Raw genomic sequence first — 6,000 nt, forward strand, 5'->3', positions numbered from 1 at the left:
GACCGTTTGGTATACTCGAGTATTTCCTTGTAGGTTGGTGGAGGTTGGTGGAGCCTGGTCAATGTCCAGGAAAGGTTGAATGAACGAACGAACGAACGAGGGTTTTATTGACAAATGAAAAATGCATTTTCAAATGAATGAAGGAAAGGGGAATGACAGGAGAACGAACGAATGAACGAACGAACGTATCCTTTTCATGTATGATTTCTTGTAAATGTTGTAATTGTTTCTTGACTTATCGTTTGATTTATGACATCATTGAAATGAACTATTGTGAAACCGATTTGATTACTGATTTTACTGGTTACTCGCTGAGCTTTTAGCTCACCCCAAAACTATTTTATTCCCCTCCACAGGGCTCAAGGCGAAGGAAGGACTTGTAGTACTTATTCACGTGACTGGATGGCCTATATTTTGTACAGTTTAGATTTGGAATTCCTTCGGTATAATAACTGGTATCAAGGATTAGAGTGGCGCAGCGGAAGCGTGGACGCTTCGCTTATAACATGTAATTCTTGGAGAATTTGATGCAAAATTTGAGATTTATATTATAATTTGTTTGAGGTTTGTAGTGAGTGAGTCCCGGCGAGAGTTGGGCAGACGACCCGCCGAACCCTCTGGTTTGCTTAAGGGGGAGGTGGGGCCGTCACACCTCTCATACCGACTCAGTGCTATGATCGATTCTTTGAGCGGCAGTATTATACCATACCTTATTCGGGTGGGAAGTGCCTCTCATACTGACTCAGAGCCATGAATAAGTCTAACTCGATTGGAGCGTTGTCTCATCGACCAATTATACTTGTGGGGACGTCCCAACCCATTGGCTAACCTTGTAACTCAAACCAGTAAGGATTTGGTCGAGAAGCTTGGTGAATCTTAGGAAATGATATAGTTTGATTTTTTGAGATCTCGCTTGACATACTCGAATAGCATCACCACTACATGAATGTTTGGTTTCGGATCTGAGTGGGTGTTATGTTGGATGGAGGTAGTAAGTGGAGCGCTACAGTCATGTTACGACTTGATTTGACGGAGAGTCAACCTCAAATGATTTAAATCGGTCGAAATGTAGAAATAACTCCTGAGAGCTCTCGTATCCTTCTATGTGTGTTATTTCCCATTTGTGCACTTAAATGAAAGTTCATGTTTAAAGTTGCTTTCAAGCATGTTATTTGATTGATTGATGCTACTTGCTTGCTTGCTTAAGTTTTTTTGGCCTCACTGAGCGTTAGCTCATCCCTTTAAGTTTGTTTTCATTAACAGGCTTTGGAGGTGGAAGTTGGAAGTTCTAGACTAGAGACTTTTGGTGGAAACTAGTATACTTTTGTATGTTATTGGAGACCATTAAAGTGTAAATTTTGTTATACTTGGAATTTGTGGTTTGTAATTATAAATGATTTTCTTGGGAGTTTTGATCTTGTATATTTGAAGCACTTCTTGATTAAGTCGATGGTTAATTATGATCCTTTATTAAGTTTGAACCAGTGCGTGAGTCCTGACGAGAGTTGAGCAGGCGTCCAGCTAATACCCTGGGTTCGCCCTAAGGAGAGGTGAGGGCGTCACAATGCTAAAACATTCACTTCACAAGAATTGAAGAATGGAAAACCACAAACCTGGACAGATTTGATTTGAGGGAAAGATTCACAACTCAAGGACTGATTTAAGCACTCAATTTGACTCACTTAAAACCCAAAACTTACTAGAAACCCACAAAAAATAAAGAAATTAAGGGCAGAAGATAGTTAGGTTTGAGAAAGAGCAATTCGTAATCTGACTAGGAAAGGTAATTGAAAATTGAGACTGTTTTAAATTCCAAGACTGGTCTGTACCAATTTGTGAAGTAAAATATGTCACCAACTCTTTTTCTCACAAGAAACAATGATTATGAGACCACTTTGCCCCAATTCAATGTATATTTGAACAAAAATGCAAAGTAGGAGGCTGTTTCCAAGGAATCCAATTCTAATCTGGAAATGGTATGCAACGGCTATTTTGGTTATTTTCCAGCAATATTTTTCTTACTCTTTGTTTCCAAAACTCAACAAACAACTTGGTTTGAAGGTTTTGAAGATCAAATTGTGCTGGTTTCACAATTTTTGTTCAGTGATTTCGTGTAAACAGCCCTGCAATATGTAGAAACAAAGGATTTTTTTGTTTTTTCAGATTTTCAAGAACTTCAAGAAACGAATAAGGATTTTTAAGAACTTCCAATATCTTTAAGATTTGATCAACAGTTTCAAGAAACTTCAAGAATTACCCAAGATTAGTCCGCAAACAAAAAAGGCAATTTCAAACAACCAAGAAACGAAATAGATAGCTAGGGCAGAAAAGTAACACACGACTGGATTTTTTTTTGTTATAAATGATGAAGCAAATTCTAACAAGACAAGACGACAAGGAGACAACCAACAAACAATGATACAAGACACAAGACAAAAAGAAACATGGCTGGACAACAAGAATTATCAAATGACAAGCGAATTATAAGGGAGGCCGACAAACAGAAAGACAATTAATTCAAATGACAAACAAAACTTGAAGAAAACAACAAGAAGTTGACACAAACAACCAAAAACAGAAAAAAAAAACATAAATAACCTGGTACGTCAACCAACTCTGATACTAGATGATACGAACCCTGTCAAAAATGAAACCCGTATTTCACAAACCCTAAACTTAGATGATTTCCCAAAGCTTGAGTAGCGGAGAGAACCCTTAGACCCCACTGATCCCAGAGTTGTGATTTTACAACTAACAAATTAGCGAACTCGGTTTTGGTAGAAAGCACCACAATCAAGTGCGTTTCTTGATTGATAAAGCCAACGAACACTAGAGCCTAATTCTAAGTATTCAAAAGAAGCTTGCAACAAGCCTTAAGAGAAAAATTCTCAATTTTTTATCAAAAAGAAAATCAACTCCTCCTAAATGTTTACAAGATAAGGCTATTTATAACCTTAAAACCCTAAATCCTAAATTAACATAGAATGACTTAAGTAAAAACAATCCTACGTTGACTAGGAAACCAATCAGCCTTATTGAGCAACAAAGTTGGCCGTTAATTTTAGCTACTAAGAAACAATGAAAATAATTATTTAAACACTTTAATAATGCTGACCAATAAAAAAGAAATAAATGACTCCAATGACCAACTTTGTCTCCAAACTTCATCCGATGGTTTTTCCTTTACTTCCTTCCATTTGAATAGTTTGAGTATGAAAGTGCTGTCACATGAGCAATCGAACTTGAGCTTGACGCGAACAAGAGAAATAACCTTTGACCTTGGACTTCAACCTTGGATTGTATCATATGTCATAAATATTGCAGATAGCCATTTAAGACAAATGCCAAAATTACAACAACCATTAGGAGAATATAACTAATTATTAATTAAAAAATCAATACTAACTCAATTTTAGTAAGCAAAAGAATCGAATTATGCTTAACTTATGTATTTGCATATTAAAAACAAAATTTACACAAACATAGTGTGTAAGAAATTATTTTAAACCCCTATAATATACTAATTTCTAGAAACAATACTACCCACATGATCAGATCAAAAAGAATAGATAGCATAGACAAAAAGCCTAACTTAAGTTGGACAATATTGTAACAATACTTAGATTCTAATTGATAACCAGAAAAATAGGATCACAATAAAAATAAATAAATTCAGTGTTTGAAAATAGAAAATTCAAAAACATATAGAGATCATGCGCATGCTCACTTTCGAGAAAGGATCCTCTAGACCTCCAAAAGCATCCAATGAGTATTGGGTTTTTAACAAGCTTAACCTCTATTGCTTTTTCTCTTGAAATTCTATTGAGGAAAAAAATTGAGAGAAAACTCCCATCATGTTGTAAGATTTGGTTGATATTTCAAGAAAATTGAAAATAGAGATAAGAGTAGAATCGTATGCAAATGAGGATCAAGTGGTGCCAAAAAGAGGTATCAAACTCCTAAAACTAAAAGGCACTAATATCAATTGGTATTTTTCAAATTTATTATTTGGTCTTATGCTTGCCAACATTAGTTTTATCAAACAATCGTTTTTGACAGGGCGTCCAAACAGTCTTTTGAAGTTTGGCAGTGTAATGGTAGTTTAGTTAAATTACGAGGGGAGCAATTATAGTTAACCCAAATAATAATACAATTAAAACTTGTTTGCTACATTAGACCAACTTTAATGGTTTGTAAGAGATAACTTTAAAATGAATGTGAGGCTATTATGTCAAGAAACATAAAACAAACAAAAATTGTATTGCACCATAACCTTTTGAATGAAAACTTAGCCAATAGATGTAGAACAAAAAACCATTTTATCTTTTCATCTTCTACATCAATACTTTGACTATTTCTTTTGTAGGAAAGATTTTTCGCCACTGATCAAATTTTCCCTTTATTTGAAATAGAGATTCCTTTTGTTGAAACAATGGTTTCACCAACTTCCGTAGTCTAAGAAGGTTTTTAGGGGGTTGGGGTTGGTGTTGGTTCTGTTATTATATCTTAGAGTTATCAATTCTTATTTTTATGGATTTGGTATTCTTTTCCTCTCTAATCAGTAAATGTCTAATTAATTCATCTCTAATGCAATATATTTATTTTGGAGATTGTAATTGGTTTTCTAAATGAAAGAGCATGAAAAAGATTCTACAAGCAATTGGACCACTTCCCAATGGTTGACATATTTACCTGTATTCTAATTATCATTCTATTTCACTACCTAATCACATATTGGATGCTTGTGATTATCAAATGGAAAGTTGTTTGTAATAAGATATATGAAGGTGATAAAAGAATTGTGAGGCTGAAAAAAGGTAATTCAGAATGTTGTTATATTGTGATTGTTGATGATTTGGTTCAATTTGGAGGTACTCTAATTGAGTGCCAATTAATAATTCTTTTACTTTCCTCTGTCTCTTCTTTTCTTTTTCTTATACTTCCCCCTTTCTAGAGGAGAGGGAGAGTAGGGTGGTCATTGGATGTGATACATTATATCATCCTCTCTAAATATTGTAATACTTTTTTATTTGATGGAAAAGGTCTCATGGACTATAATGATTGATATTCAAGTCAGTAGTATACAGATATAGCTGGAGTAAACTTTTAGTGGCTTGAAGTGCTTGAAATGAATTAGAGATGTCATCCTTAGTAGAGACATAACATCCACTAATCTTGATACTTGATTATAACAAATTTTATTGATGTGCAATGGTATATCTTTGGTCTATTTCACTAGGATGCTTTAAGAGAATATAATTGGATATATGCTATGTTATACCTCTAACAAGTACATCCATCTAACTTGGTGCTTCCATGTTTGTTTTCCTCTAGCCCTTTTTGGTTCTACAGCAAGTTTTGACCACTAATGGTGCAACAAAATTAAGTATCTATGTCATGCATGGTGTTTTCCCAAACCGTTCATGGGAGCAGTTTGTTCACAAGAGTAAAGGTAATTAATCGCATACACATTTTTTTTTCAATGATTTCATTCTAACCCTCTATTTTGTATTTTTGGAGACTGCATTTGCCTACTTTTGGATCACAGATTCATGTCCCCTCACCATGAAAGCTATTGCTGACAAAACTCTATTCAAAATTTTTAGTCTAGTAGGATCCATTGCTGATGCTCTCAAAATTTGAACATTGGATAAGAGGTTCAAGCATGGTAGTACAAGACTAATGTGAATATTTATAGAGGTTAAAAATCCAATGGATAGAAATTTAAGGACTTTAAGAGTGGTATTGCATAAAACGCAAAGTCTGAATTCATATCATGTGTTCTTAAATCCCATTTCATCTCAATACCCTATTGGATAAGTTTATTTTCAAGACTCAAGAAAATTTCCATTTTCATAATATCTAAAAACTGTAATGGACTACGTACTACCTTACCATTGCAATCATTAATTATGTACCTTTATTTCACTATAGATTATAAATTGTAGTTTTATTTTATTATAGATTGCACCCTCATCAGTATCTAAATTTTGAATTTTA

The 6,000-nt window shown here is 34.2% G+C and overlaps 1 pseudogene; it reads left to right on the plus strand.

Moving 5' to 3' along the window:
• LOC113739195 (ribose-phosphate pyrophosphokinase 4-like) overlaps positions 1 to 5,643 on the plus strand; it is a 28,304-nt pseudogene extending 22,661 nt beyond the window's left edge.
• Positions 5,644 to 6,000: the final 357 nt, after the last annotated feature.

Source organism: Coffea arabica, chromosome 4c (genome assembly GCF_036785885.1).
Source record: "Coffea arabica cultivar ET-39 chromosome 4c, Coffea Arabica ET-39 HiFi, whole genome shotgun sequence".
Classification (NCBI taxonomy): Eukaryota; Viridiplantae; Streptophyta; class Magnoliopsida; order Gentianales; family Rubiaceae; genus Coffea; species Coffea arabica.